Here is a 17,817-nt window from a genome sequence, read left to right as displayed (position 1 = left end):
ATATTCTGCAACAGTACCTTGGATGAGGCCCAATGTTTTGAACCAGCCACCAGGGAACAAGATCAATCGCATAAGGACAAAAACATTTATGCTGTATTAAGAAGGGGAGCAAATCATCATAGTTATGCAAAGCAGGCAGAGCATTATGCTATAGGGCTCTATCCATAAAACATAAGTGTTTGATAATTATCATAAAGGTAAAATGCATTCGCTAAAATAGTGTGCCTTGGAAAGTAGCATGCACCACACAGTTTACTTTTGATTTTGCTGGAGGTGTTTTCTTAAATAGCTCAATTAAAATAATTTTCTCTACTTATGAGTTAAACTCAACGTAAGTACAAATCTGTGCATATAATGGCATAATTCAAACCTACATCCATATCTAAGTACCGTAGAAAAAATTCATAATTCTTTCTTATTGCTTCTGCCAACTCCCTGCCCTGCGGGCCTCCTTCACAATATTCCCTCCCTGCTCCCAATCCAGCAGACTTTCCTCTCCCAGCTCTTCTGGGATTTTTCCTGCAGTCTTATAGATAGTTTTCTTTAAGCAGTCACATAAGTTGTTTAAAGGTCAATTTTGATTGAATTCTAATAAACACTTAGTTATTGCTATTAATATTCTGTGTTTACATACCATAAGTACTACGCATCACAGTTATTCTTTTTTTTCAGTCACCACAAGTGACTCTGAAAAAAATATCTGTGCCTGGTCTGATACAACTCTAAGGCAACCGAGTTGCATTTCCTTTTGATTTTTAAAAAAGAGGAAACAAATTGGACCTCTGCAGTCAGATTTAGTCTGTGTAAATAATCCTCACTGTTGATAAGAAAAGATTCCATAAAAATACAGGATTTGTTAGTCCAACAATTTAAATCAGTATTCTTTATCACTGTATTCCTGGAATAAACCAGTATTTGTTGAACATATTGAAACAAATGAATGATTAGTTCTTCATGGGTTTTCTTCTTGAATCCCAATTTCAACTCTGGGTTTCAACCCTACCTTTCTAAAGGCTTGTTGGATATTTCTGTTTGCAGTTAGTTAGCACTGCTCTCTCACTTAGCAACACCTTCACCACTAAACCTACTTCCCTTTAAGACTACCCTTCATCCAATTTCCATCACTAATGGGTTGAATGTACCAGCCACCAACATTCATGAGTTTGGTGATTTTCCCCTCTCCCTCTGTTTGTGTCTCATTTGGGTTACTGTCAGCCCGGGTCCTTGAGAGAATGCAGTGAGCACTTCTCTGCTCACCCTTGTTAGACAGGTAGTGTGAATAAAATATGAGTTTTTGGTTTTTAAGCATCAAATATTTTGTGGTTCTTTGTTATCACAGAATAATCTAGCCTGTTCAGACTAATATAATCATACTGAATTCTACATAAACAATTTATCTCTCAAGAGTAATAACAATTTAATGTCTTCCTTTTAAATAACCCTATTTTATAGGTTTTTCTTGTCATAGAGCACTAGCCAAAATCTGCACTATATTATTGAATGAGTGAGGATATAGTGCACACTCTTGTTTTCTTCCTAATTATAAAGAAAATACCATTTAGTATGAGGTTTATCTTGAGCAATTTTGTCAATACTTTTTAGCAGATGAAAATAATTTTCTCTTCCATTCCTAGTTTGCTAAAGGAGTTTAAAAGAGAACTTTCTATTACTTTTATGTACAGAAAATTCAGCAGCACACACTTAGCTCAGTTTGGTGGCCAGTTCTTTAGACTTTGCCTTTTCCAACTTGGTAATGTGAGCCATCAACTATGGACCCAGGATGCTGCCTCCCCAGTAAAGATGGATCTCATCATATCTGTCATTGTCATTGGTCCCAATAGTTTCCACCAGCTTATCCAGAGCTCCTTTGTTTTCCCAGTTAACCTGTGTGAAGATGTAGGTCTTCCTGTGGACAGGGTACCCCAGCCTGGCTTTCCCCTTGATGATGCAGTAGGGAACCCCATCTTATGACACAGCAGGCGGGAAGACAATCAATTCAATGGGATCCACATCATGTGCAATCACTACAGGCTGAGCCTTCTTGTTTTCCACCAAGGTGGTGACAGTATTAACCCCAGCTCAAATGACAGGCAGCCTCTTAGTGGGGACATGCCCTTTGCTGGCAGCTTTCTTCTCAGCCCCAGGGGCCAACAGTCTCTGCTTCTTCTCTTGCTCTATCTCTGGTCTGTATTTGTGAGCCAGCTTAAGCAGTTGAGTAGCTGTTTGGTGGTCCAAAGCCTGGGTGAACTGGTTAATTGCAGGAGGCACTTTTAGACATTTATGGAAAATAGTCCTTTACTACTGCAGCCAGAGGTAGTGGGGTCATTTGACAAAGTGCGTAAGGTCCCTTTTGGGGTGGATGTCCTGTCTGAAGGCAGAATTCTTGGACCTTTTCTCAAACAGGGGAGTGACCACCTTCTTGTTCTCCTGCTTCTTCACGACAGCAGGAACCAGGGCCACCTTTTTCCCCTTAGCCTTCTCTCCTTTTTTGCATCTTGGATGGCTGGAGGAGACAACTAGACTTTTTTTAAATCATCAGTGGGTTGTCAGATCTTATCAAATGATTTTCCTACATCTGTTGACATGCAGATATAGTTTTTCCTCTTTTAAGTTTTTAATGTGGTGATTTTATTACTTCATTTTTCTAATGTTAAACCAAACTTACATTTCTAGGTTTAATTTAACTATACTATCCTTTAAAATGTATTGCTGGATTCAGTTCATCAACGTTCTTTTAAAAATTTTGTCATTTATAGTCTTGATCAAGATTGGTCTATAGTTTTCCTTTCTTATATTTTCCTTGAGAGGTTTAGGAATCAAAATTACAAAATGAATTGGAAAGTATTCTCTGTTTATCTAGACTCTGGAGAAGTATATATAAGATAGAATGTATCTATACCATGTGTGTATAATTCACAAATGAATAAATATTCATATAGTGGGGTTGAACTAAACTTTTTTAATGATGAAGGGATGTTGAAATTCTTTGGTGACCAGTGATACACATAAAGCATATAAATTCCCTAGTTTGACATTTGACGCTCTCTACAGTCTAGCTCTAGGCTCTTTTTTCCAATCTTAAGCCTTAGGGGAAAATATCACTCTTGATTTCCATTAGCTATATTCCTTTTCTTTTCCTAAATTTGTAGAACTGGTATTTTAAACCCATAAGAGAGCTTGTATGGTCTCTGGAAAAGTCTTATCCTTTTTCAGATGAATTTATCTGGTCTCAAGAAGGTTGAGTTAGTTTTCCAAAGTCACGTGACTAAAAGAGTCACCCTGTAGGTTCTAACCTCCTTTGTGAGGTTGTCTCTTGTTTTTCTAACCACTCTCCTGCAACAGCAGCATGACTCACCACTGCAGTTATAACACACTATACCAAACTCATCCCCTCTCACAATACATGACTTCCCCAGAAGACTGCTAGTACTTACGACAGTCTGTTATTTATGTGGGTAGAAAATGCAGGGTATGCTATAGACACACAATAAATACTTGTGGATTGAATGTGCTGTTGAATGCACTGTGTGTTCCATTACACTGTAAACTTCCTGAAGACAAATTCAGTGCACAGAAGGTGCTCAAAACATGTACATTAAGTAAAGGAATGCATGGGATAAACCATATGGTTTGGAATAAACCATGAATAAACATATGAAATAAACCATAAAGTGCTAGAACCAGCCCAGTGATTTTTTTTCTACTCTAGCTTGCTACTCTGTAGACAAAGGACATAAATTCACAAACAATACGTATTTGAAACACCTTACTTTATTTTCTGAAAAAGAACGATTATTCAGGAGTTAACAGGAGAAGAGATTCCCTAAGGAGATTTTTTCTAAAAACAGCCTGTTTCGAAAGTTTGCCTCAGGGATTGTTGTGCTAAATGCTCTCAGCAAAATGCAGAATAACAGGCATCCATGTGCTCTTTGTGTAATCAAAAAGGCTGTGCTATTCATGTGTGTGAGTGTGTGTGTGGAACAAAGAAGAATTTATAAATATTTATAAAATATACTCAAAAGTAGTATGTGCTTCCAGAGTTAGAAACGATGATTTGTGCAATAAGATTTAAAGTGTGGTATTTTCTTTAATTAAGCATTTATAAATTAATAACACAACCTACCATGTTCTATTTAAAGTTAAGATTTTATTTTTTATTGGTATTTTTAAAACAGCTTTATTGAGGTATCACTGACCATGAAAAACAGTGTAAATATTTAAAGTATACAATTTGAAAAGTTGACATATACACCTTCATGCAACCATGACTACAATCAAGATAATGAACATATCAGTCATCTCCAAAAGTTTCCTCTTGCCCCTTTGCTCTCTCTCCCTTCTCCTCCTATCCCTACCAACTATGTCCAGGCAGCTACTGATCCACTTACTGTCATGAAACATTAGTTTTCATTTCCTAGAATGTTATATAAACGGAGTCATGTGGTATATATACTTTCTTTGTCTGGCTTATTTCAGTAAGGTTAATGACATTGTGATTCATCCATGTTATAGTATATACTAATATTATAATTCTTTTTTTAATTGCTGAATAGTAGTCCATTGTATGGATATACCACAGTTTGTTTTATTCACCTAGTTGATGGCCATTAGGATTGTTTTCAGTTTTTGACACTTAAGATTACTAGATATTAATGTACAAGTTTTTATATGGACATGTATTTTCATTCTTAGAAATACTTAGGAATGGAATGGCTAGATTCCATAGTAAGTGTATTTTGGGGGGAGGGGGTATGTTTTTTGCTTTTCAAAGAAATTACCCAAGTGTTTTCCAAAATGGCTGCACCACTTTATGTCCCCACCAGCATGCTTAAGAGGTTCAACCTAAAGTTAAGATTTTAAACAACTAAAGTTTATAATGTGCTTTGTTTTTTATTAATCTGTGCATTTCCAGAGTACCTATCAGTTATTGAAAATGAAAATGTAATTGAAACACCACCCTAAGGTTGAGTCATTAATGTTTTTTTAAGGTTATTTGTTTGAGAGAAAGAGAGAGCACAAGTGGAGGAGGGACAGAGAGAAAGAGAGATAGAATCCCAAGCAGGCTCCTCACCATTAGCACAGAGTCTGATGTGGGGCTTGAACTCACAAACTGCAAGATCATGACCTGAGCCGAGATCAAGAGTCAGACACTTAACGGACTGCACCACTCAGGCACTCCAAGTCATTAATGTTTTATAGAGGATACAAATGCTGATAAATTTCATGTATTTGGTCATGATCCTCATTATCACCAGGTTGTGAGTCAACTCATGTAGAGATTCTCTAGAGTCACAAGAACAGCATATACCAAGGCCCGGTCAGAGCCTGTGGAAGGTTGAAGAGAAAATAGGATGCAGAAGTGTTTGAACTTTGCTTATATTCCAAGGTGACAAGTCTGGATGTTATTCAAGAAATTATGGAGTGGCAGGAATAATATCATTTTATATTGTTTATATGATTGTCGGTGTAGTACAGGGTTATGAAAAGCAGTGTTGTGTAGTGGATAAGATAATGGACTCTGAAATCAGATTGTATGGGTACATACCCAGTGCTGCTTCTTTTAAGCTGCATAACCTTAGGGAATTTCACAGCTCCTTACTTTCTTCATCTACAAATGAAGACAACAATTGTAACAACCTCCTTGAGTTGTTTGGAGGATTGATGAATTAATAAATATAAAGCACTTAAGACAATGCCAAGCATACTGAAGCAGTATATATGCTAAGTTGATGATGATGAGAGATGATGATGATGATGATGATGATGATACAGTATTAAAATAGAATTAACAGTGAGGTCCATAGTTGGAAGTGGGGAAAGCATTTAGAGAAGCAAAATTTTACCTTAAAGAGAATGACTTTGAATAATGACCAGATATGCTATTATATTTATTCCTTGTCTCTTCTCTTCTGGTCAAACTGGGATCAGACATAACTCTTGTTAGACAAAGGTGTTTAAATGAAATGTGATTGGAATATAAAATCTGGAATTTAGATAACTGAGATTTGGAATGGACAAGAAAATGTGACCTTACAGTAGCAACTTCTAAGAAGTTCTTTTTATTTCCCCCTATCAAATAGATGTAGGGATTATAGTATATGCTAAGAGGAGAATGACATTGAACAGTGAAGATTTGGGAAATTAATGTGAAGAAACCTTTGTGAAAGACTCTCTTTCTGTCAGCTTCCATCTTAATTAACTCTATTGGAATGGCTGGCAACACAGTTCTTCAAATAGTCCCGAAACACTTGCTCTTAACCATTATGCTACACACGACTGCTGGGGGTGGGGTGTTGAGAGGTGAATAGTTCTAAATGTTTAAAGCAACTAGATCCCTTTTTAGTAAGTTCACTCTGGAACAGTGTGAAACATGGTCTGAAATTGGGAAGCACTGAGAGTAAGTAGTCCAGATGCATGTTCAATAGTCCAAGGTCAGAAATGGTGAAGTTATGGATCATGTCTAGAGAAGGAGAAGTATTTTAGGATAATGTTTTGGGTTTGTTGATAGCATCTAAGAATGAGAGAAGTTCATGGGGTAGATGTTGAGAGTGTTAATTTTCCTTAGGAGCACAGAAGTTGAGAGTGTTGTTTGGGTAAGGTAAGTAGGTGAGAGACATATTAAGTTAGTGTTGTCTGAAGCTGGTCCTATTTGTGATCAATTGAAAATAAATTAGAGTTTCTGAATAGCAGGGGCACATGGGTGGCTCAGTAAGTTAAGCATCCGACTCTTGATTTTGGCTTAGGTCATGGTCTCGTGGTTCATGGTATCAGGCCCCACCCTGCATAGGACTCTGTATTGACAGTGTAGAGCCTGCTTGAGATTCTCTCTCTCCCTCTCTCTCTCTGTCCCTCTCCCACTTGTTCCTCTCTCTCTCTCCCTCTCTCTCTCAATAAATAAGCATTTTTTAAAGATAATTTCTGGAAAGAAAATGTATGGAGATTTCATCAACCTGGAGGCAAAGGCAAAAATGGATAAAATTACCAAGAGAAAAGCATGTAAAACAAACAAACAAAGAAAGGGAACAATAACAGAAAGCTGGAAAACATTGGCATTCAAAAGGAAGATGAAAAGTAATGTGAGAGGAAAGATGAGCAAATTTTCCTTCAATGACCTCTTTCTTCATCCTTCCCTTATATTTTGATGTTCCCAGGGTACTATGTTCAACCCCTGTTCTTTAATGTATATACCTTTGTCTTCAGCTCAGAAGCCAAAAAGCCATCTGTCTACTAGATAATTTCCATTTCAGCAGCCCCCACCCGGCAATTCAAACTCCTCCAGGGAGTCCCTCATTTGACCATATTAAGTCCAAAAACTCCTTTTATGCCCCCTCTTTTAGTGAAGTGCACCATCATTCACCTAGTGGCTCAAGTCTAAACAAAGCTCTGGATCATTCTATGGTACTTTCCCTCCCACATTTTCTAAATTTAAGTTTACTGCATTTCAAAAATTCTATACCATTTAGAGCTAACTCACTCCTTCCTCTTATTAACCATAGTAACTCCCTTTTAAGTTAGGCTTTCACATTTATTCATCTGGTTGCTGTGCAGTTTCTTAGTTGTGTGTTCTGCCGTCTCATCTCCTTCTGCACTTCCCCCGTGATTGTTTATGTCATTTCTTGCATTAAACATAGTATTGATTTCCCCATGGATAAAATTCAAATTCCTTGGAATTGTATATAATGATTCTTCAAGTCTTGGCTACCTATTGATCTTTATCTTTCACAAATTCTTAAGTGTGAAGCCCCTAATATATATACCTTGCTGGTTTGAATTTCAGAATGATCTGATGTAACTGACCATGCATATGTATTTGATTGCTTGAAATGTCTAAATCAGTGGTCATCAATTATGGCCTGTGGGCCAAATCTAGGCTGACATCACTTTTATAAGTTTTATTGGAATACATCCATGCCTCTTAATTTACATGTTATATATGGATTCTCTCACACTATGGGGCAGAGCTGAATGATTGTGATAGACATCATCTGCCCCCCAAACCTATAGTGCTTACTCTCTGGCCCTGCACAGAAAAAGCTTCCCTAACTTGGGTCTAAAGTGATGTTATAAATACTAAGGAAACTTAATCCAAAATAGGATTTCAGAAGTCAAGGAATGTTTTTGCAGGGAACTATGCATCAACTTCATATAAGTGCATAAGTTTAAAACAACAGCAACAACAACAACAAAACTCTGTCTCTCGTATATTATAGGTAGAGCTTATATCTATTGTGTCCTCTTTATACACAAGAACTGAGATTGTCATGTCATCTCCCAATTTTCCACCCCACTCTGACCACATTATTGTCTACTTTGAAAAATCCCTTCATTAATGGCCAGAAATCTGAAACCAAACACTTCAAGGCTTGTGGAAGCTATGGGAAAGGGCTTCACAGACTCCAGTCACAGACAACATGGTTGACTGAGGGCCAAAGACACTGAGCTCTGATATCCATGGCTGCTTTTACACTGAGGTCATCCTCCCCAAAGCTGTTGCCAGCTGATGAGTTCAGTATTGACTCCAAGGGAAACCTGTTCCTAGAAAACACATATTCCTCTGATGCTGGCCTGAGGATTCCTTGAAGGCCTTGTCAAATATCCCTTCACTTTCATGGTCTAGGATGCTTATACCCAACCTTCCTCTTTCCTTCACTCAGAGACAGACTTGCATCACTACCCAACTGCTCTGCCAGCCTTCTGTGCCTCCCTTTCCATTTTTCTTTCATGGGCATTTTCCTACTAAATACTTGCATCTTAGCTCTCTCTAGGTATCTTCTTCTCAAGGGAATTAGATTTTGTTCCCCTTCTCTACAGAGCATGTCTAGCATTTTAACTTTCCCTCATCTTTTCCTCATTCCTCATTCCTCCCCCCTCCCCACTACTTCCAAAAAGAAAATCAACTTTCTTTTTTTTTTTGTCAAGATGGTTAAAAGTCTATAGTGGAACATTCTCAGTGAAGCAATATAATGGAGACATTCTGGATCTTATTACCTCCTTAAAAGCATCAGAGTCTGCAGAATCTCAGAATGAGGTGAGCATTATTTTCTGTGACTTACACAGCTTCAGAAATAGTAGGCAAATGGGACACATGCATTTCTATTTTCATCTGGGACTTTTCTACTCTGATTAAGTAAAGAAATGAAGAGAACTACACTGGGTTATTCTCACATGGTGCCTAGTCATTGATTTATTAAGCAAATATTTATTGACTACCAGCTATGTGAGAGTCAGGCACTGTTCGAGGTCTGTGAATCAGGCCCTTCATTCCCAGCCTTTGAGAAGTTAGTGCCCAATGTATCATGCAGGCTCTGCTTCTTGAGAGTAGCTTTGATGGCTCAGAGATTAGTCAAGAAATTATAAAGTACCCTTTGCCAACATCTACCAGCCCACATAGTCTACAAATTAGAAGTTAATTTTGTCTTATTTTAAATTGCAAATATATGGGCGCATGGGTGGCTCAGTCAGTTAAGCATCTGACTTTGGCTCAGGTCATGATCCCACAGTTCATGGGTTGGAGTCCCGCGTCAGGCTCTGTGCTGACCGCTCCGAGCCTGAAGCCTGCTTCAGATTCTGTGTGTGTGTCTCTCTTTGCCCTTCCCCTACTAACACTCTATCCTTCTCTCTATCTCTCAAAAATAAATAAACATTTAAAAAAATGTTTAAGAATAAATTGCAAATATATCTTTGAAAAGTTAAGACTAAAATTGGATCACAACCTGATGTTTTGATTCAATCAAACAATTATATCAACTAGTGACTTGGGAAATCTGCCAGTGTGAGTTTAGCAATGTAAAATAAACTAAATAAATCATACAAGAACCAAACATACGTGAAAAAATATAACAAAAATAAATTTTTAAAAAGGAAAGATGAAATACATATGAAGAATGAATTAACAAACCAGAAGAAATAGAAAGAATAAAGAAATAGGTAGAAAAAATATAGCTATGATATACAGAATATAGAAATAAATGTGATGGCATGCAGCTAGTCCAAGAAAGGGTGAAAACTAAAATTAAGAGGAATAAACACTCGAGCAAATAATGGAAATACATTTTTAAAATAATTTTTAAAGAGATGACAGATCTCCGATGAAAAGTGCCTGTAAAGTGCCAATAAGGAAAGGCACTTGGACATCTTAGAAATGCAAGACTACTATAGATGCCAAAAACATTCCAAAAGCTTAGAGAAATAACAGATCATGTTCAAAAGGAAAACTGTTTTTAAGATTACACTAAATGCAGCATGGAGTATAGTTTTCAAGATACTGAAGGAAAAGATCTTAGAACTTAGAATATTTATCCAACAACACTGTCATACTAGAATAGTCTGTCATACAAGTCCTTAGAAATTTTAGTCCACATCACCGACTAGGGATCAGTAAAAAAAATTTAACAAAAATAAAAGTACTAGCAACATAATTTTAAAATAGGCAAAACAAGTTTTCTAGAAAATGGAACACATATGACCAGTAAACAACCTAAGATATCGATATCTCTCATAATCAGGGAAATTGCAAATCAAGATTGCAATCAAATAGAATTTTAAATCCATTCATTAAGGAAAAAAAAGTATAGGAGGAGCCATCATGGGGGAGAAGTAGGGGGACTGGAATTACCCTCATCCCTCAAACATAGCAGTATTGAGGTGAGAATACTTGTAATACCAGGAATCCAGGCTACACAGAGTGACAGAAAAGCCTCCACAAGGTACAGACACAGCTTGGTGAGACACAGGTGTGTGTTTGCAAATTGAGAGAGATAAAACTGCTGTGTAGACATGGAGGGTATGGACCCCTTTGGTGGAGAAACAAAAGGGAGAGAAAGACAGGTTGTGGAAATGTGGGATTGTATTTGGACAAGGGAAAAACCTCACACGACCACAGAAAGGGGAATGAAAAATACAGAGAGATCCAGTTTCTACTTTGCAAATGGCCTTAGAAGTGACGATCAGAGTTTTCAGGGTTGTGCAACTTTCTCCAGACTAGAGTCTGCCACATACTTGCGCCTGGGGGCCGGGGGGAGCCAGCTCTGCAGCGATCTTGAGGGGTGTACTGGAAGAGAACAGTTCCCTCCCTCGAGTACTTTGGGAAGAGGGTATATTGCTCCCCCCCACCTCCAAGGACAAAAAGCCCTGCAGGCACCAGCCAGAGGCCCCTTTGTCACTGGGCAGAGTGGTGCTACCCCAGAACCAGGTCCATGTGGAGCTGGATCCTTTAAGACATCGGGTTTTGAATTCCAGTTCATTACCTGTGGAGCAGGGCAAGCCAGCTGCACACACTGCTCTGTGACAACTGCCTGAACAACGTGGTTTGAGACAACGGGTCTGGGGAGGAGAGATTGGGGTGTCTCCATTTACTCTCTATCACCATCATGGTAGGGCTTCAGCGAAAAAGGTTGGGTCCCCAGTGGAGGTGGACCTTACACCAAACCCTACCCCTCTGTGCCTGGTAACTGCTTATCTACTGGAGTGAGATTGACACTGACCAAACCAGGCATCCTCTCCTCCAGACCAGCATAGCCACTGGTCCCAGGCACCAACAGACAACTGTCTTGAGGTTTTGTATGTTACTTTGTTTATTTTCTATTTTTTATTTACTTTTTTTGTTTTATTATTGCTATTATTTTTCTCTTCTTCTCTTTTCCCTTCTTTTTCCTTCTACCCTCCTCCCCCCTTTTTTCCCCTTTTTCCTTTGGAATCAGGCTCATAGTTCCCGATTTGATTTTTGGTCAATTCTCATTATATATATATTCTTTATTTCTATGTTCTGGTTGTTTGTTTAATCAGGAATTTTTACTCTATTATTTTTACACCTTTTCTGTATTTCCTTCTTCTTTATTTTCCTCTTTCTCTGGATTAAGCCTTATAGTTTCTTTGATACTCTGCCTGGTTGTTTTTTCTGCTCCTGTCATTTCTCTCTTTGTATGGGATAAGGCCCCTTCCACCACCACCCCTTTTCCTATTTTTCCAGGGTTACTTCAATGAACAAATCAAAGCACACCTGGTGGAAGATCCAAACCACCACTATGAACAGTGAGATGCAACAGAGATGCAACAACAGAGTACACGAAACACACTCCAAAAACACTTCCTGAAGTTCCAGGCCCTGGACACTGTATGACCCCTTTTTAATATAGTAGTAGAAATTCCAGGAGGAAATGACAGCCAGAGAATTGCTCAAAACAGGTATAAACAATATATATGAACATGAATTTAGAATAATGGTCATAAGACTAATAGTTGGGCTTGAAAAAAGCATAGAAGACAGCAGAGAATCTATTGCTACAGAGATCAAGGACCTAAGAAATAGTCACGGTGAATTAAGAAATGCCATAAACAAGATGCAAAATAAGCTACATGCAGTGACAGCAAGGATGGAGGAAGCAGAGGGAAAAATAAGTGAAATAGAAGATAAAATTATGGAAAATGATGAAGCTGAGAAAAAGAGGGATAGGAAATTACTACACAATGAGGGGAGAATTAGAGACCTAAGTGATTCAATGAAACGTGATAATATCTATTCCCTGACTTTAGCCTGTACTACAAAGCTGTAATCATCAAGACAGTATAGTATTGCCACAAAAACATTCACATAGGCCAATGGTATAGAATAGAGAACACAGAAATGGACCCACAAATGTATGACCAACTAATCTTCGACAAAACTGGAAAGAGTATCCAATGGGAGAAAGACATGTCTCTTTAGCAAATGATGCTGGCAGAATTGGACAGCAACATGCAGAAGAATGAAACTGGACCATTTTCTTATACCATACACAAAAATAAATTCAAAATGTATGAAACACCTATTTGTGAGACAGGAAACCATCAAAATCCTAGAGGAGAAAACAGGCAACAACCTCTTTGACCTTGGCCTCAGCAACTTCTTACTTGATATGTCTCTGAAAGCAAGGGAAATAAAAGCCAAAATGAACTATTGAGATCTCATCAAGATAAAAAGTTTCTGCACAGCAAAGGAAACAATCAACAAAACTAAGAGGCAGCCAATGGAATGGGAGAAGATATTTACAAATGACATATCGGATAAAGGGTTAGTATCAAAAATCTCTAAAGAACATACCAATATCAACGCCCGAAAAACAAATAATCCAGTGAAGAAATGGGCAGAAGACATGAATAGACACTTTTCCAAAGAAGACATCCAGATGGCCAACAGACACATGAATAGATGCTCAACATTGCTCATCATCAGGAAAATGCAAATCAAACCACATTGAGATGCTAAATCTGGTAAGAGCAGCTAAAAATTAGCAACTCAGGAAACAACAGATGTTTGGCGAGGATGTGGAGAAAAGGGAAGCCTCTTGCACTGTTGGTGTATATACGTATATACATATATACAATGGAACACCAATTGGTGATGAAAAATAATGAAATCTTGCCATTTGCCACAATGTGGATGGAACTGGAGGGTATTATGCTAAGTGAAATAAGTCATTCAGAAAAAGACAGATATCATATGTTTTTACTCATATGTGGAATTTGAGAAACTTAACAGAAGACCATAGGGGAAGGGAAGGAAAAATAAGTTACAAACAGAGAGGGAGGCAAACCATAAGAGAATCTTTTTTTTTAATTTTTTTAATGTTTATTTAGTTTTGAGAATGAGAGAGAGAGAGACAGAGCACGAGTTGGGGAGGGGTAGAGAGAGGGAGACACAGAATCGGAAGCAAGCTTCAAGCCATCAGCACAGAGCCCAATGCAGGGCTTAAACCCACGAACCGTGAGATCATGACCTGAGCCAAAGTCAGTCGCTTAACCGACTGAGCCACCCAGGTGCCCTGGCAAACCGTAAGAGACTCTTAAATACAAAGAACAAACTGAAGGTTGATGGGGGTGGGGGTTTGGGGGGTTAGGGAGAATGGGAAATGGGCATTGAGGAGGGCATTTATTGGGATGAGCATTGGGTGTTGTATGTAAGTGATGAACCGCGGGAATCTACTCTCAAAAGACAAGACTACACTGTATATGCTGTATATTAGCTAACTTGACAATAAATTATTACAAAATTTAAAAAGAAACACAATGTTAAGATTAAAGACTTTCCAAAAAAATAACAATCTATAAAAATTTAGACATAACTCCATTAATTTTGTTAGACATCATAATCTTATTTTCCTCTTTATTTAATGAGAAAGGATACAAAACTAAAAATCATTCCAGCAATCTGTATGTTTTATGTCTTATTAATTAAAAGTAGAATATTAAACATTTTATAAGATGAAGGTTGTAGAACTACATAATGCATTATATATTGTTGGTAAGAATGAAAATTTTTGCAACCATTTGGATAATAGTTTGAATATACCTTTTACATTTGACCATTTTTACATCCACTGGTCCAACAATTTCATGTCTAAGTAAATATCTAAAAGAAAATGTCTACATGTACAAAAGGAGATGTGTACCAGAATGTTCTCAGAATCACTGTTCACAGTAGCAATAGCCTGGACACAACATAAGAACCCCTCAGTGGGAGAGTAGAAGAGTAAACAATGGTATATTCACTCCATTGAATAGTTACCAATTAGTTTCCCAATGCTGATATATGAAATTACCAACAACTTTGACTTAAAACAGCATAAATTTATTATCTTACTGTTCAGGAGATCAGAAGTCTAAAATAGTCTTACTAGCCAAAATCAAAGTGTTAGCAGGGTTGTTCCTTTCAAGGGAAAAATCCATTTTCTTCTCTTTTCTTTTCCAGCTTCTAGAGTTTACCTATATTCTTTGACTCTTTGCCCCCTTCCCTCTTATGGCCATCAATACCTGGTGGTGTCCCTCTCACATTATATAATTCTGATATACTTTCTCCAGCCTCCTTCTTCTACTCATAAGAATGCTTGTGATTACATTGGACCCATCCTAATAATCCAGAATAATTCTACAAGGCCATTAGCAATGCTATTTTCACCTAGGATCATAATTCTCCTCTGCCATGTAATTTAACATATTCCCAGGTTCTGGGACTAGGACAACAACATCTTTGGTTGCCACTATTCTACCTGTCATAGTATACAACCATCAAAACAGATAAACTACAGTGACTTAACATCACAAGATGAACACAGCAATACAATATTAAGTGGAAACAATCACTCTCAAAAGATTACATATAACAATATGTCCTTTTTATAAAATAAATAATAATGAGTTTTAAAGTGTATATGGTTGAAAAGCATTGCTAAAAGAGATGGACTGAGATGAGACAAGTGAAATATCAGGATATCTACAGTGATGTCTCAGGGATAGCTTACTTTGTCTTACTCTATCAGGTAATTTTTAACAGTGTGGATTTTAAATCTTATTATTTGTGATAGGAAATATTTTCTATAACCTACAGAAAATTTAAATCAATATTGCTGCTCTTTAGTTAAAAAAAGAAAAGAATATGTATATTCAATTTTACATATATAATTCTATATATGCAATTATAATGAAAGAAATGGAAATGTGATTTTGTGAATTTGAAAGCACTGCTCTGGGTTTCCAGAGTCAGGCCATCAGCATCATCTTACTGAGTCCTCATATCACACATTGGTGTTTTTCTCATTTGCATATCTACTACAGTAAGATTAATCTTATTTAGGCCTGACTAAAGTTATAGAGTAGATTATGATCGACTTTGTTTTTTAATTTAGTGTTTTCCCTTTGAATGAGCATGCACAGGGGAGTATCTACATGCTGTGATGTGAGAGGCAGGGATATATGGAACCATGTGCTAACTCTCTCTTCAGAACATCATGATGCTTCATCTATACTAATTAGAATTTCAGAAGCTGAGCAGGAAATCATTCATATGTAGAAGCAAGATCAGTTGGTCACAGAGTGGATGTATTAATTCAATTTATTGGTCACTTAAGAGACCTGGACACCCCAAATTATTTTATAATTCCCTGCACACATATCATATGTCATGCTTTTCAGTATTCTCTCTGTTCCATTATCTTATTAGAGCTCTCCTGTGATCCTGTAGGATGGGTTGAAAAAGCATAATTAGTGCTGTTCTACAGATGAGAATGCCAAAATATGGCAAGAGTAAATACCTCATCTGAGTTTAAACCTCATCTCTATCTGATAATAGAGCTCATAACAGAATTCCTGTCCTCAAAAGTCTAGCTATATTAACTAATTTTGTTTGTTGCAACAAATACTAAAATGTGCAATAGCTAATATCTGATAGAAGTTTCTCATTCAGGTAAAGTCCAAAGAAGGTGTTCCTAATCAGTAGGCAATTTCTTCAAAGTGTGAATAAAGGACACAGGCTTCACCAGTAGCTTCCAAAGTCACTGTCCCTATCTGCATCAAGCTAGTATAAGAGGAAAAAATATGGAAGATTTATATAGGCCAGGTCCCCAAGTGGCAGGCTTTACTTCTACTCATATTACATTGGTAAAATTCCATTTAATATCAAAAAAAGCTAGGAAATGTTATCTGGTTGTTTCCTGGAAGAAGAAAGTGTTCACAAGTATGGTGAACTCTTAATTTCTTTCTGCCATACTAATCAAGCCCTTTTTTCTTTTCTTTATTTTTTTAATGTTTATTTATTTATTTTGAGAGAGGGAGAGAAAGGGAAGGAGAGCAAGAGAGAGTACATGCATGCTAGCTAGAGAGGGGCAGAGAGAGGAAAAAAGAGAATCCCAAGCAGGCTCTGTGCTGTCAGTGCAGAGCCTCATGCAAGTCTCAATTTTATGAACCTTGAGATCATGACCTGAGCTGAAATCCCGAGTTAGATGCTTAGCTGACTGAGCCACCCAGGTGCCCCCAAGCACTCTTTTCATTGTACCAACTCACTGCAAAGGTTAACATACACCGATTTCCCCGCCTCCCCGCAACAAGCCACAAGACACTGAAGAATGAGAAGTTATTCCTTGTCAGAATCAGTAACAGATTAAGTGAATTAACATGTTCAATGGATACTCTGAATGTGTTTGTTGACCCAGTTCCAAAAGGAGTTCTCTAATAAGGGGACACAGGGTTTTCATGGCTAACATTGCAATAGTCACTTGAATTAAGACATAGATAACAAATTGATCTATTTCTACTTAAAACACTTCTGACACAAAATGTGTGTAGAATTTTTTCCACACTAAGAAGTTCTGCAACTCTTTGGACACCAGCTGGGTGACCTATAATTTAATTCAATTCTGACACTAACTACCCAGAATAAGAGATACATACAGCAAGGTATAGAGGAAGAGATACAAGCCTCCATGCCCTTTTTGGGCGTGTTACTCACCACTCCGGAAGCTATCTGAACCCTTTGTTCAGGGTTTTGATGGAGATTCCATTACATAGACATGATAAATTAAATCATTGGTCATTAGTGACTGAACTCACTGCCCCTCCTTGAGGGTTCAAGGGTAGGGCTGGAAGTTCCAAACTTCTAATCACTTAGTTGGATTTTCTGGTGACCAGCTCCCATCCTGAAGCTATCTGGGAGTTCCTCAACCAAGAGTCATCTCTACCAAGGCACTTTTTAAAAAAAACACTTATTTGGGGGAAGGTGCAAGTGAAGGAGGGGCAGAGAAAAAGAGACAGTATTTTTTTTAATTTTTTTTAACATTTATTTATTTTTGAGACAGAGAGAGACAGAGCATGAACGGGGGAGGGGCAGAGAGAGAGGGAGACACAGAATTGGAAGCAGGCTCCAGGCTCTGAGCCATCAGCCCAGAGCCCGAGGCGGGGCTCGAACCCACGGACCCTGAGATCATGACCTGAGCCGAAGTCGGACGTTCAACCGACTGAGCCACCCAGGCGCCCCAAAGAGACAGTATTTTAAGCGAAGTCTTTGCTGAC

General features: G+C 37.8%; 1 pseudogene; it reads right to left on the bottom strand.

Moving 5' to 3' along the window:
• Nucleotides 1–1,701: 1,701 nt before the first annotated feature.
• On the bottom strand, nt 1,702–11,371 carry LOC102949400 (annotated as a pseudogene).
• Between the last annotated feature and the right edge of the window lie 6,446 nt (nt 11,372–17,817).

Source organism: Panthera tigris, chromosome D3, assembly GCF_018350195.1.
Source record: "Panthera tigris isolate Pti1 chromosome D3, P.tigris_Pti1_mat1.1, whole genome shotgun sequence".
Taxonomy (NCBI): Eukaryota; Metazoa; Chordata; class Mammalia; order Carnivora; family Felidae; genus Panthera; species Panthera tigris.
The sequence above is the reverse complement of the archived record's forward strand: the minus strand, read 5'-3'. Positions and strand labels throughout refer to the sequence as shown.